This window comes from Gouania willdenowi, chromosome 5, assembly GCF_900634775.1.
Source record: "Gouania willdenowi chromosome 5, fGouWil2.1, whole genome shotgun sequence".
In the NCBI taxonomy this organism is placed as follows: Eukaryota; Metazoa; Chordata; class Actinopteri; order Blenniiformes; family Gobiesocidae; genus Gouania; species Gouania willdenowi.
The window spans coordinates 26861267-26877294 of record NC_041048.1 but is presented as its reverse complement, the minus strand read 5'-3'; the positions used below and the strand labels follow the sequence as shown (position 1 = coordinate 26877294).

The 16028-nt window shown below is 39.6% G+C and overlaps 1 protein-coding gene across 1 annotated transcript in view; it reads left to right on the top strand.

The window, feature by feature from the left end:
* dlgap4b (discs, large (Drosophila) homolog-associated protein 4b) overlaps positions 1-16028 on the top strand; it is a 141308-nt gene that overhangs the window by 82160 nt on the left and 43120 nt on the right. The window contains exon 3 of the mRNA XM_028446681.1: positions 4755-4806. The gene's annotated coding sequence lies outside the window, so the exon portion shown is untranslated. The remainder of the gene's footprint in view (positions 1-4754; positions 4807-16028) is intronic.

Here is a 16028-nt window from a genome sequence, read left to right as displayed (position 1 = left end):
ATATTATAGTGCGTGGGAAACAATATGTTGGTCAGGTGAATGAATTAAAGAGTGTCCACAGCTCAAGTAAGGAAAATATATCAGTTTATTGCAATTTATCAATTTAAGTTCACACTAAAATCCTAATCCGATTTTTGCCTGAACCTGATGAGACCCAATGAGCCAGTTAGAGTTCATTCTTATTTTCTATCAATTTACACAGTCTCGGGTGGGGCTCAGACGCTGTCTGGTGAATAAGCGGTCAGGTGATGCAACCAAGATGGGTGAATAGGTGCTAAGGAGGTGAATTGAAGGCTGGCCTCTAGAAGAATGAATGACTTATTCTTTACGAAAGGCAAAATAACTGTGTGCGTCCCCAGATTTAAATAATCTTGCGCTGTAATGGGTTGGAGCTTAGAAAAAAATCAGTTTCGAACGAGTATAGGCCCAAATCCGTTGGGCTTGAGCCGTGTCCAGTCTAACTTTTAAGGCCCGATTACAGATCTACTTTACCATGCAAATAGTACACAATTGATCTTTCAAATAAAAGTATGCACAGTTTTAATATAAAATGAAAGTGAACCTCAACGCAGGAAGATTGGCATCATCTTTGAGAGACAAGAGGGAAGACGTGTTAATCAAACTCACAAGCCAAGCAGGACCAGGAGTGACATAAAGCAAAAGAGAAACCCAACTTACTCTACAAACATACTGTGACAAGTTGGCTATCAGTCATCAACTACTCATGATAAAAACTACTTTGGTATTGTACAGATAAATCTGAAAACAAAAACATTTCATTGAATTGTATATTATCAATGAACCTCTGAACCTGGTTCCGCTGGAGATTTCTTCCAATAAAAAAGGGAGTTTTTTCTTCCCACTGTTGCTAAATGCTTGTTCATGTGAATCTTTCTTTCTTACTATGGCCTTTATATTTTGTTCAGCGCTTTGAGATGACTTTGATGTATTTTGCGCTATATGAATATAAAGTTGATGAATTAAAATTGATATTTTTGAAATTCTATTCCATCCATCTATTTCCAACCCACTTGCTCTCTTTCAGGTTGTTTTAAAGCATTCTTCCAAAAAGAAACCCGTCCAGTACATCCTCTACTTACTGATAAGTCCACGTTTCAGTTTTGATATTTATCTTGCCGTCTTCTAAACTAATTTGGCACCATACTTTGATGCATGCACTGAAGGAGTGATATAATGACTAGATTTCTGAATTAAATATAATGTGTAATGACTGACTTGAGTTTTATTATTTTATTAAAATATCTGTGATTTTGTTAGTACCCAATGGTTTTTGGGATTCACCAATGCCTTACAAATTTTCTTAGGTAAAATAAAATTCTACGAGTGGTCAAGAGCACTCGAACTAAGACAAAACCTCACAGCCTAATCTTCCAAAGCACAATGATGCATGCTTTAAATTTAAGAAATATTAAAAAGAAAACAAGTTATTTAGTTTAAAGGGATTTTAATGATTGATCTCTTTTTAATTTGGGATTTTATAAAATCCCATTGGTACCCAAACCCAGTCAAGACTATAACAGCCCTAGGGTTATTTGTTGATTAGTTCTTTTCTTTTTTGTACTTCCGTTGATGTTTGCACACAGCACAACACCTGTCCTTATGTGGTGTTTAGTGGGCGTCACTTATGCTAATAAGCTGTGTAAGATCCAGTGGGATTCAACATTCAGTACATCTGGGTCAGAACAAACTTGGAAGTTAAGAACGTTGGGAGTTCTGTTATTTATCTAACAAAAAATAAAAGAAAACATAAGAGACCAAATGTCAGCCCATTGTCTGACATTTGGGTAATATTAGAAATGTTTTTCATCTTACAATAATTTAACCGATATTGATAATCATTGTTGTTACAGGCCATGGAATAATGTTTTTGTTCTTGTCATTTAGATTCTTTTGAATAACAGTTTGAGGCCATTAGAAGACGACCTTTAACAGTGCTAAAAGCTCTGTGTGCGTGTGCGTGTGCGTGTGTGTGTGCGTGTGTGTGTGTGTGTTTTCTTGACATTTACTAGAAAAGGTCACAGCTCTTTTGAGTTTTGTGAGTGTTGATTCTGTCTTGAAAATCAAAGTTGAACACTGTTTTACATTACATTTTACATGGCTTTGGATGGTTCATTGGAAGTTGCCCCTCATTTGAAATAGATTAGAGATCTGATAGTTTGTATTAAAGGAGCAGTCTGTAATTCTTATAAAAGTGACTTTTTGTCATATTTACTAAATCTGTCACTAATTAAGGACAGCTTTACATCAAACTAGTAGTTTGCGTGAAAAAAACAGGCTCATTGAGTCCCCCTGCTGCTCCTGCAGGGGGACTCAATGAGCCTACATGAAATCAGATGTCTTATTATGCACAAAATCACAATGCGCTATAATCTTGGCTTGACACAGCTTAACATGGTTGTAGTACCAGTGTTCCCTCTGAAGAGGGTACGTGTTTAACAATAGGACTAGGAAGTTAGCGCAGGTAAATCCTCTAAATGCAACACAAAGGAATGTAATGAATAACGATAGGTGACTAGTGGGTTTGCTTAATATACTGAGGATCAGACAAACAGTATCTACACTAGCTCAAGCAAAGTAATGTCACTTTCCCCTTTCTTATCTATCCATCTCAACTCCATGCAGTCTTCTTTTGAACTTTTGTTTTACCTCCAAAATATTATAACTTTTATCATGACGTCATTTTTTGCTCGTGCTGCCCCGTCACACTTTCCGGTTGTTTAGGAATTATGAATTGTGTTGCTACATAACATTTCTGACCTCTGAAATTTAAGATTTAAAATGTCACCATAATACACACCTTTGTTTATTTTCATGAAAAATGACAGTGCTTAAAATACAACTAATATTAGCAAACAACAACAATGGTATGTCAACAAGTTCAGTTAAATATTATGTTATTGGAGAGTTTGCTGATGTTTTAGATACATAAAGTAAGAGACAGTAAGAGGCTCAGCGCTGCTCCTCACACACAAGCAGCTGCTAATCTGCCTCCTGACCCCAGCTGATCAGAGCAGACAGACTCCACACTGCAAATAAAATGGGTCTGTTCTCTGTCTCCACCTTGGATGATGTTTCTCTTAGTTTTACAAGCTATTTATACCGTCTGTTATCACTCTCTCTCTGACTCAGGGCGAACTGCTTACAGACTGAAAGCGGAACGCGCGCAGTTCACCGCACACACCGAGTCAGAGGGACCAATCTGTTCCTCCTGAACACAGTTGTGCCTTTATTCTGTTGCTTCTTCACCTCGATCTTCCTTTTTCCTTTTGATTTGCCGTGTGAACGCTGTGCCAGAAGCCACGTTCGAGTCTTTAGCTGGAATATCTGCAATGGGACTGTCCCTACTCTCAGATCGGGAACGCGCATCGGCTTTTGATGAGCAGCACCAGCGCCAATAGTACTGCTTAAAACAGCTCATGGGCTCGCCCTGTTGGTAGAAATATCTCTGATTGGTTGAAGTCCAGCGTCACTTTCCTGTATTTCTAAAGCTGATTTACAGAGCCAGGAGAAGGAGCAGAGATTCAATGTCCACTCACTACACTTTGGATAACAATATGCTCAAAGATTATAGATATTTGACCAAATAACACCAAAGAAAATTACACATTGCAGCTTTAAACAACACTATTAAAAGGTTTCCATGGCTGTTTTCTATTCTTTAATTTGACTAAACTATTGATGAATGTGTAAATAAAGGAATTATTTTTGACAGTATCATCTGTTTCTCTAAGTGCAGTCATCACCCCAACATGTCAATTTGGGTAAATCTTAGACGGTGCTTTTTTTTTTTAACTTTTGCTGAGTAATATTGTGTTGATGCTTTATCAACATTGGTCATCGGCCAGAGTAGGTCGGTGACTAAGACTGAACCTAACCCTAAACCTTTACCTAACCCTAAAAAATTGTTGCGATATTGTGTTATAACCTAACCCTAAACCTAATCCTATACCCTAAACCTAATCCTATACCCTAAACCTAACCCTAATCGTAAAACGCTACATACTTGTACTTCGGTAACCGTACCAATACCGCGTTCTAAAAAAATACAGATACCAAAATCTGCAGCTTTATTATAAACTGTTTTAGATTTAAAATCCATAATATGTTGTAAGTATTTTTCACTGCTGAGGTCCAGATGTACCTCAGACAATCAATAACTCCTCCTCCTTGAGTTTCCTCAAATGTTGAAGACTGCAGTTATCCATGAGCTTAAAAAAAAAAAAATAATAATAATAATAATAATAATAACTGGAATGCTTCTGTAATAAGCATGGTAACAGGCCCACATCAAACCTCCCATTTCTATGAAAAATCATTGAAAGGAATGGTTTTTTTCACAAATTCTCAGTTTTATGAGGCAAAGCAATCTTGTCTGGTTTTCGAGCACAGCACTGAGACTGTACTTATTCATCATCCACCTAAATATTAATGCATCCAGAACATCTGTCTTACTATTACTGGACCCCAGTGCTTCATTCAAGCATTAAACAATAATGTGATGCTGCTTGTTTTTTTTGTTGGCCAGAGCTTGTGTACAAGTTGCCCTCAGGTTTATCAGATTACTTCCTTCTTTTTTTAATGCTGCGTGGGAAAACCGTATCATCTGTTCTATGTGTGGTTTGGTGCAGATTAGTCCTAAAATAGATCAGGCTTAGTTGTAATTTTATAGGTAAGCAGTTCCTCATTAGCTTTATGACTCTCAGTAACAATGGTTTTCTTGTGTCCCTCCCCAGGAAACCCACCAATTTTACACATCAAGACTGGTATAAGACATGAGCTGCTAATGTAAGTACCCTGTTCATCTTCAAACACAACTTTTAGTTTTTTATCTTTTCCAGCCAGCTTAGGGAAAATATCCGGGTAGACCATAAACAGGTCACCAGTATCAACCTCTTCAGCCCCACCGGACCCGCCCGCACGGACAGCTCAAGCCTATGTGACTCTCACGGGTCTAAATGTTGTAAAGAATGAATTCAATCACACATTTCATACCTCTCCATAATACGCAGATATTCAGCTAAAACTGTAGCTAACCCAAAGTCAGAACAAAAGACCACAGCACACACACCAGGCCTATATGTTCAAAGAGGGAAAACTACGTCAAACTACAGGAAAAGCTGAATACACTGATATACAGGTTGTACATGTTACGGAAAAAGTCAGCAATGATGACAAATTGTGTCTTGCCTTTGTTGTTTGTTATCAAAAGTAGCTTTAATGTGCACAAAACTCCATATTTTGATAAATCCAAGTCGTGTTGTCAGATAGATACCACCATTACAGACATACGGGCATTTCTCAGTGGAGAAATGTGTCCAATGAGCAAACAGCACTCATGCGTAAAATGACAGGTCCCTCTTTTATCCAGCTCTGATTGTCCAGGGCTAAAGACTGGTCACATAATGTTTGATATCACCATTTTCTATAGGTTCTGAGCTTTACAACATTGTGTCAAGCAAAAATAGCATTACGCATGGCACAGCAGGAACCTGAATAAAAATTAATGTGTTTACTTCAAGCCAAATTGTAACATAAGACTAATAATGATTGGAATCATTTTTACTGACATATTACAGTTACACACGTGTTCCCAAACTTGTGGAAAGATTTGGCACAGTGGGCTTCCGCCTGAACTTTTTTGTTGAAAAACATGTATATCTTTGGCCTAATGTTTATTGTTATCACCAAACTTGCTGATGTCCATACATTAATTAAATTATTTCTGCTTTTGTAGCCTTCTCTATTGAGAATTGGCTTTATATTGATGTACAGTAAATCTCTAGGTTGTTTAGTAGACTACCGATTTCTGTATTTAAAACATGATTTATTGTCACTCATTATCATATTTCCAAAATTTCACATCATCTGTAACCACTAAGGATCCTACTTCAATCTGAACAAAAATGTACGTAATGTGAAGCTTTGAAAAACATTATTTGTTATGGGTATGTGATTTTTGGAGAAAAGTGGCTTGAGCTTCAGTGGTTAATATGCAAAAATGCCACAATATTGTTCATAGTTTCGTGGGCTGAGGCAAATGAGTCAGCTATAATATTATACACTATTACCTAATAAATAATAGTGAAAGCATCAAGAGAATTGAGAAAATGATACATATGTATGGGGCAGTGACGACACCAATGTCGACATCAATGACAATTCCATATGTTTCTGCTGGCAAGTGTTAATGTAACAAAATCAACATTGTAAAATACCATTAAAGAAACTTAAACAATTATTCAGTAGCAGCCTCCATACTCTCCCAACAAGATATATTGTATCTAAAGACACGGCAGCACAGCCGTTGTTTGTGTTGGAAACAGAGAAAATGACAGCAGCAACAACAACTCAGTACAGCCTGATTGAGGCACATCCACAAAGCCAATCCTTCCTTTTGTACCATTCACTGTAGAAAATAAGAATAATTTTCTGACATTTCCTTTGCTGAAGGTCTGGTAGCTCAGGTGTTGGTCTTCCATCTTTTAAAAGCTGTCATTTTTTCTCACAAGAAAGTTTCTCTATCATCTCTAGCGCTGTCATCCTGCCTGTAGTTTTATCCCGACCACTAGCTAGAGAACATAGCAGCAGCCACGCTGTATCAATTCACTAATGCACTGTGAACTTACGTATAGCATTTAGCATAGTGCGGTTACGTCCAAAGGCAGCGTAGAGAACTGCCTTTTTACTTAAATGGTTTTCATCTTGGGGAACTGACTGCGCATGGGCAAACACATAACAACACGCTATGGAAACAGAGGCAGAGCAGCAACGTGCTTTTGGGAGGGGGTGTGGCCTCCTCCTGCCTTACAGCGGAGTGAGACTTGTGCAGTGTCTGTGCCGTACCAGGAAATAGCAATGTTTCGTCATTTGGGCTATGAAAAGCACAAAATGCTGACACTTTCAAACTTACTGGGGGTTTTCACTGGATACGTCTCCGCTGCGTCACGGCACCAATCCGGTTTTGCCCTGCTGTCCACCGTCCGGTAATCCCCACCGGTTGCGTGTTGAGTGTGCCACAATGCACTCCGGTTGGACGACTGTAACGTCACGAGACAGAGGAGTTCTCATGATATTTATATAATCGCGCAAGAACACAGTTAAAGGTATGCGTTATAAACGCAACAATAAACAGGTCAGTGTTCCTAACGAAGGAGTACAAGAAGGTTGGACTCTCTGGATTTGTCATAGCCACATTTTTTAGCTAGATAAAACTGAGCCAGTAAAACATGAACTAAATCAAAGTTGCTGCAGTTTACAGTGCAGTTACAGTATGAGAGGAAACAATCTAGTGAATGTGATTTTGTTTTTACACATTATGACGTTTTGGTGATGTAGTTACTTGAAATATAATTTTAAGTGTTTTATTTTGAAAAGTAAGAGTGTGTGCTTAATTTCCTGTTTAGCTTCATTTGCTCTGTGCTGATTGATGCATCGTGCTCCGGTGTTCACCAGAAATAGAAGCCCTGCGTATATCTGGCGGAGGGCACCGGACTGCCGCAGCTGGGAAGGAGTAGACACGCACTGCAGTGGACCCAGTGGAAAATAACACATAGACTAAAGTGGAAACCTATCAGCTCCGGTGGCGCGGTGGTGACGTACTGCAGCGGACATCCAGTGGAAATTGGGGGTTATAGGTACTGTAGGCTATCGGAAATGGAAAAACAAAAAAAATATATTTATATTATTTAAAACAAATAATCAAAATATCAATTCACCCTTGGGTAGGCAGTGCCTACCTTGCCTACCTGGACTGCATGTCACTGGTATGGGGGGAAGTGGAACTTCACTAATAATATCAACTGTTGCTTGGGTCCTAAAGAATCTTTATAGTAAGGTAGAAATATACGCTGTGGAAAGGTTTGCTGAATGTTTAAATCAACAGTTTTATTAATAAAAAAAAAAAGGTTTGTGTTAGGTAAGGAAGTTTTTCTCCAGTTATGTATTTGAAGTTTAGGTCAGATATAATCAGTGATCATCTAGATTTGTGCTTTGACCCCATTTCCAGCTGTAGCTGTCTGCCTTTAATTTGCAGTTGTACTGATTCAAATCCCTAGAGACAATGGCAAACATTAATAGTTATCTATTTTACAACATATTGTTGATACCATTTAAAAAAAATAGGAATAAACGGTCAATGACCTTAGATCTTGTATTTAAGCATTTCTTAAATAGTGCCACATGCTGAATGTTAAGTCATTGCCTTTAGTTTAGTATCACACACGGATCAGGGCGCAAGTTATGTGGATGCTTTAATATTTACATTCACGTTTCTTCTGTCACACGTGGACTCATGTTACAAACAGATATTATTCATATTTGTACTTGCAGGCATGTGAGCTCACACCACTGCACAGACACAAGCCTGCATACATTGTGCTGCTTTATGTAGAGCCAGGGGTGCTGCCAGCTACGTTGCTGTGGTTAGAAGATAACAGAAAGCTCCAATCACAGATCTCCTCTGAATCCGCCCCTGATGGAGTCCCCCCTAGGGTGGAGGATGAGAGCATGTACCAATAAACACACTCATAGCAGGCCACGCTAAAGGTTTAAGAGTCAGCCATTATCCATTCAGATTATATGCACAAAAGGTGCTTCACAATAATAATACAATTGTCAACGTGGATCACTTAAGGGGTTTTTCATTTAGGCCCAAGTGAGACCAGCAATCTTTGATGAGATTATAAGATTCAGTTCTTAATAATAATTAATGTAAGCACATGAGTGAGTACTCTCAACTGCTGGTCTCACATGCGTAGTAAAGAAGTGTCACACATTCTTGAAATCACGAATAACAATCTAATCACTTCACTACTTTATCAGCTCATTATGCTGTTTTTATATTAAAGTGCCTGCATTAAACCACTTTCTGTGTGTGCAGACAGTTATTAACAAGAGTATGAACTGAGTTTTAATTAAGTGCTCACAAATTGCCATTCATAAGAATGCAATGGGATGGCCTACATTCTGCTAACAATTATGTAGCTTAGACAAGCAGCTTTAGAATGATGTCATTTTGCTCCCTTTTGTTTGTTTGCGGGACCTAAAAAGCAGAGACAGGATGTTGTTCTTCCTCCGAGGATGTTATGCGCCACTGCTTTTTAGACTTGTTTATTTGAGATGATTCACAGAGAGTAAATCATAAGATAGCTCACTCACAAACACACAGCCCACTCACACAGGGAATTAAGAAACCAAAAAAAAAAATGATGCCAATCTTTTAGACTCTATTGAGGTCATTATCCTTTCTGATTCAAAAAGTCTCTCAGTGGAAGTCGATGTTAGTTATTCTGGAACAGATAGGGCTTAATAAACAATGTTAATTTAATTAAATTCCCAATATATTTGTTATTTTTTAATTAGCACTAAGGAACAACGCATCAGACTGTGGTTTATTTATGAATCTCAGTGTTTCATCATATATTTATCTTTATTTGAAGTGCTTATAAGTCATGTTTGTTAGTTAGTTAGTTAGTTGTGTGCTTTTAAACCATTTAAATAATAATAATATTTGATATGGTATTAAATAAATATTATATTTGAAATTACAAAATGACAATGACAAAATATATAACTCTCTCTGAAGATAATACTGCATTCAGTCAGCAAATGTTTGTTCCCAAAGGGGATGTATTTAATTTAAAATATTCACACAGCTACAAACAGAAAAATAATGCTTTTTTAAATTCTCAATGTAACCAAAGCAAACTTTGAATCTACAAGACTCCGTCAACGTGGAAAACTTGAATCAATCCATCAGCTTCCATGTAGAAGCCAGGTCGCATGGACCTCATCCTAGGAAAAAAAGGCGAGGAGCATCTGAACTGCATTGTCCTTTCAACAATCAAGCTGGATAGCAGGAGCCTCCATCGTCCACACATGTACAGTGGGCTAAAGCGCCGTAATGATAAATAATAAAGACGAAATGGTAATCAACAGAATGGATTGAATTGTGCTGGTTCCACCAGTCGGTGCACAGGCAGTTCTAGGCAATGTTCCCTGTTTTAGAGGAGAATGCAGTTGGTCAATAAGTGCCTATTGACTAGTTGACTTGTGGGTATTATTGAGGCCTTGTGTAGGGATTGAGAAACTGGAGCATTGGGTTGACCTACTTTCAGTGCACTGAGGAACCCTGTCCCCTCTTCTAAGTCATATCTGGAACCCTCACACTGCAACAGGAAGTGACTTTTCACTCCTCCCCTTCATGGCAGGAAATCTCATTGTGCTTCCCCTGCGAGGTCAGGGCTGTCTGCATGTGTCAGAGTAACCCGTGGTTAATGTGTGTCAGGCCAAGGGCATTTTGACTGGTCCGCTTTAAAGCTTATCCAGTTGGGATTTATAGCTTTGCTACAGTTGGTTATAATGAGCTGTGAGTGACTGTTCATCTCTTGTATTAGTGCGGTACAGCCATCAATAGCCAGCACTGGATGCTACTAAAAAGGACAGACAATATGACAGCTTTTGTTGTGCTTGCACATTGGGGGTCCATCTCAGTTTGAGCTGCACTTTAAAATAAAAGACTGTCTTAAGAATTAACAAAACCAACAACACCTCAAAATGCGTTTTTATTGTCTCAGAGACACACTTAGTAGTTCTAATTGGATTTAATGGTTGATCAAAGATCATATTAACTTATTGACTGGCATTCACGTCTAAAAACGTCAATTGTGTTTTTCGGGACTGTGTGACAAAGCTCTTCTTTGAATATTGAGCTTGTACCATGATGTAGTGACCAACTGAATCCATGCAGGTGAGAGAATTGATGCTGAAGTTTCCAGCAGCGCACACTCGACCAGATCATTTGTGGAACTTTAGTGGATTATTGGAGAGTGTGGCGATGGTGAGACAAAATCATTAAAAAAAAAAAACTGGGCAAGCAGTGACACTCGGCATGCCCGGGAGGAAGAGGAAGTGGTGAATGACGGGAGAGAAACTTGGAGGAATGCCAAAATACAGTAAGAAATGTTGAGGTGTCACTAAAGCAAAAAGAAAATTGCTTCAAAGTCACTGACAGGTGTTTTCAGAAAAAGGCTTTTTTTCTCAGCTCACAAACTGGCGATTTGTGTGAAACTTGCCTATATTCAACTGCTGATTACAGAAGAACGAAACAAGCTGTAAACAAAAAAGATTTCTGATGAGAGAGTCAAATCTTTCAGAATCTGGTTTCAGAATTCAGTTTGTCATAGTAGAAAATATTCTGTGGGTCTTGAAAGATCAGTGAAAATCATCTAAAACGCCTTTCGATATGGGGTTGGCTGCTCTGAAAATGGCTGGCTTTGGTATTAAAGTGTTACTCGACCCATCCCATGGATGCACTTTAGAGTTCGTCAGCCAAGGAAACAGCTCTGAGCGCGTCACTCGAGGCTCTGTAAGAGGCGATTGTGTCATCCCTCTGCGCAGGAGTGCTTTCAGTCACTCGGCCTGGTCAGTTAGGGGCGCTGCTGAGTGGAACTCAATACCTGAGGAGGTTAAACAGCTAACCACTTACAAGGCCTTTATAAAAAAATTGAAAATTTGTCTTATTAACATGTACGTCTGCCAACATTAAAAGTCGAGCATGTTGCACTGCATTGTATTGTACTAGATAACGTAGCCTTTTGAACGCGTGCTTTTTGTGTATTTTAATATTGTAACTGGTTTTTTGTGTGTTTTAATATTGTAACTGGTACTGTCATTGTTGTTATTGACTTGTACATGTATTGTCATGCTTGTATTTTAATGCCATCTTGGCCAGGGGACTACAGATGAAAATAGCCTCCTTCTTTGTATTTCGACTCCCTCAGAAAGTCAATGGTAGGATAACATTTTAATCTGCCGCTTCAGCGTATATGTACGTCAGATGTCATTCAGTTTTGTGGCTCGGTAGTAAATGGTGAAACTCCTTGTGTAATCACGACAAAACACTGTTAAACATGTTGAGCTCCACAAGGCTGTGTTTGAAGTCCTTATTATTGCATATGCAGCTTCTAAATCACCTCTAAAGCTAATAGTAAAGTTTACATATAATAGTCCTTCAGTTTAGCTGTTGTTTGGAATTTGGGGTGAGCATTCCTTTTAGGGACAGTTACCATTGTCTTTTGTGCGATTCATGTAAAATTAAAGATTTAGATAACCATTATTAGTCCCACAAAAGGAAAATGTGCAGTTTCAGCAGCAGATAAATGAAATAAAATAAAATAAAACAGCATGATGAATAATGGAAAAAGGAAGATATATACACACATGGGCCTGTACACAGTACAGAGAGAAAGAGGTACTTACCAAGCAGAAGTATTTGCATTTTATCTATTTTTTAAATATACAATTTATTATCTGCATTTAACAAATATATGTCCATGCATATGCACACATTTGTGTCTACTTCTTTTTATCCTTTCAATTTACCCTGAAATTAAAAGTGGAAGTCACAGCTGTGACAAAAGAAAAAACAATTAAGCACCCACTGAGAGATTTCTGCCACCATGATATGACCCATTATGAATAAAAATTGTTACAATGGATACAGAAAGGCATATGTGCCTCATTGTCCTTTAATTGATTTTCTGGGTGGAGACCCAGCTCATTAGGGGCAGGACGGGACACATGTTAATGATACTTCTGTACCTTATTATGACTTTTACTTCCTCTATTGTCAAGTTTGATCATATTCTCAAAGCTTTTCCAGGGCCATGACTAACCCCAGCGGGGCTGAGAACTTCACTAAACCATCCAGTCAGTGGTAGCGCTGAACGGTGTGTACAATATAAGCTATAGAATGTTTATTCTATTTCCATTTAAGTTGCCATTGAAATTCAGGGTAATACACACTACACCACTGATCTTTGTTATATGGAGAATAAAAAGGAATAAATACAATTTGGCCATTTATTCACAACAGTGGGCATTTAAAACTGTGAAATACATTTAAAACAAAAAAATTATAATTACACTACACAGTATTGAAGGTGCTGTGAGGTGTTCCCAAATATCAGTTTTAGGTACAACCACTCACTCCGTCCCTCTGCTCACAGCCACCACTATTATACTAATGCTGCGTTCACATGAAATGTCCGTACGTCCAGATTACATACAAAGTCAATGAATAGATGCGTCCCAAATGTGAAATCTTTCCAGTGCAGCAGTGCGGTCTGATCCGCACGTCAAGTGCGTTGGCCGTACGAGCGCGCTCCTAATTTTACGCATATCCACACATCCGCAAGAGTTGAAAATATTGAACTCCTGTGACTGTTTTGCATGACAAAAGCCAATCAGAGTCTTTGAGGACGATGGTGTCAGGCCATCAACACGGACACCGGTCTGTTCACCTATTCAACCATGGAGTAGAAGCTGTGTGTGACCACCTGGAGCTGTATGACACGGCCTTTATAACCGGGACCGGACGAGGAAGGATTTGGCGTGGAGGAGAATCAGCGAGGAGGTGGCAGTAGCAAGTAAAAGTTCTCTCTATAGTTTTCATCTTTGATAGTTGGCACTGAGCTAGGATAGCATTAGCCGCTAATCACACGGCTTTTTCACAGATCCTCGCTTCAGCAGGCAGTGAAACTCACCGAGTTGGATGTGTTGCTGGTGAGATAAGCTTCGCTTCAGACGTGCGTATGATGCAAATTGGGGACATTTTTTGGTCCTGGTGACCCTGCGGTACTGCGCGCAGAAGATGCATTTGGTGTGAACGCAGCATTAAACTGGCTGCTGTGTCTCCCACTTCAATTTTTCCACACTTGTTACCAGACTGGCTTAACTGATTACACAACACAATATGCACAACTATAATATCACATCACTCTTACCTTAAAACAATCGACTCTTCCCCACCCCTTCCATTTTCCTACCCTGATTCCCTGTTCCCGCCGCCCTCCGCCCTCACCTAGGTGTAACCATAGCCTGTAAAAAGAATGGATGACACACTCTCACAAGGAAGTCAAGCTTTTTATTTTTTAGAGTTCCCCCTGCTGACTGGCTGCAGTATAGGTCATAAACCCTGCCTCCTCAATAATAACGGATGGGTTGTTGGTCAAACTGAAAAGTTAAAACACTCGTCACATAATTTTTTTTCAAACCTAAACTCTGCTGTGATCATTAGTTATCACCCAACATTGTTTTCAAGTGCTCATTTTCCTGTGAAGTTTGTTTTAAATAAGTTATTTGAGGTTGAAAAACGGGATTTGGCGTCATATTACGATCATTGACAGCCGCGGATCTTGCGTGAATCGCGTAAGCAGTTACGTCCTGAAGGAAAACCGAGATGCCATTAAACTTTTCCGTTCAGTTTTTGCGTCTTTTTTGAGCTACTGGTATACTAGTACTAACCTCTATGATCTGGAGCCTCATTTATAAATGCTGTGTATGTACAAGAGAGTAAAAGAAAGCATATGTAACATATAAGCAAAGTTTGGGATTTATACATTTAAAAAAAAACCTGGCAACATAAAGTTTCCACCTCCACGGCAGCTCTGACCCTGCCGTACGCACAAAATCATCCGACACCAACAAGAGAAGGATGAAATTAAAGACAGCTCTGTGAAATTAATAGAAATTTTGTGAAATAATCAAACACATTGAACAAGGTGTTACAGAGCGGGTAAGAGCTCAGGTACAGATGACAACACGGACATAAAACTGAATTTCATTTATTATTTACTAAACTAAGGGAGCAGGCAAGACCTGGGGTCCACTAAAAGGTGTGAAGCTTAACTGAGTGCCCGAGGAGGGGGCCAAGGATGGCAGGCAGACCGACGAGCAGGAACAGGCAGAGGCCAGTCGGGGCAGGCAGACAGACAGACAGATGAGCAGGAACAGGCAGAGGTAAGACGGCACAAGGTGGAAGCTGGGGCGATCGGCTGAGGACCAGGCTGCTGCGTTTATGGGGCTGCTGATAGCCTCCTGCAGGTGGAACTCGTTGGCAATCAGCAGCCACTCACTCACAGCACCACTGAAAAACAGAAAAGACAGGGAAACAGCTCCCCTAAGTGGCACTAGAGGTGAAGGGCGTGACAGAAGGATGCATTTGCAAAAACGAAGGAGTAAAAAAATCACGCCAGCAGGGATTGAGTGACGTGTGCGCGCTTACAAATACAGTTTTCTATTAATAATGATAATAATTGTATTCAAAATCACATGACCATTGCGCAAAACTGCCAATCAATTGGCTGCAACACCTGTAGCTGTTATAAAAAGCAACGCACACTTATGCGTAAAGACGCACAATGGCTTATTTGACACTGCTGGAGGACGAGGTGCACGCGAGACTCAGGAGGGAGGGGATCTTCAGAGACCAACGAAGTGCTGCGGGAGGGAGGAAGACGAGCTGCTGCAGAGATTAACCCCATGTTTTTGGCGCATATATAGTGCATCTGTGTGTCCCCCACCTCCGTTACACAGAGGGGATCCCCTCCACTTTTTTGTGTGATTGTTTATTTTTCACCTGTCACAGTCTCATGAGGCAACGCAACGCAATCTGTCTTTCTATCATTCGTAATGCACACTGTCACCAAATTACGCTCTCCTGCTTGTGTCCACCTCAACAATTAATACCTCCACCTCACATTGAGTGAAATGTGTTTTATTTGCTTGTTTTCCCCTTCAGTCCACTGTGAAATTAGTATTAGTGAATATTCATTCAGAACGTTCACCTGACCTTTTATGGGCACCAAATGGGTGGAGCAAAGTGTTTCTTCACGTGCGCCAACCTTTGAGTTGATTGTGATTTATAAACGGAAACAGGCGTGGGACATACGTGCGTTTATAAATCGTAAAATAAGGATTTGTACGCCAGCTGAAGTGTGCTTACCTAGGCACACTTTTATAAATGAGGCCCCAGATCATCTGAACAAGATGGTGGTAGAATTTCCAGTGGGAAAGATACTTAAGTTCCTGGCATAGCCGGGTTGCGTAAGTCATCAGGGCAGTACGCTAAATGGGTGGGATGTGTTACCAGGGCTCCTCCCACTGGATCCTACTGCGCAGACTCTGGCTCCAAATTAAGTCAAATTTGCAAGATGGAAGCGCCCCTA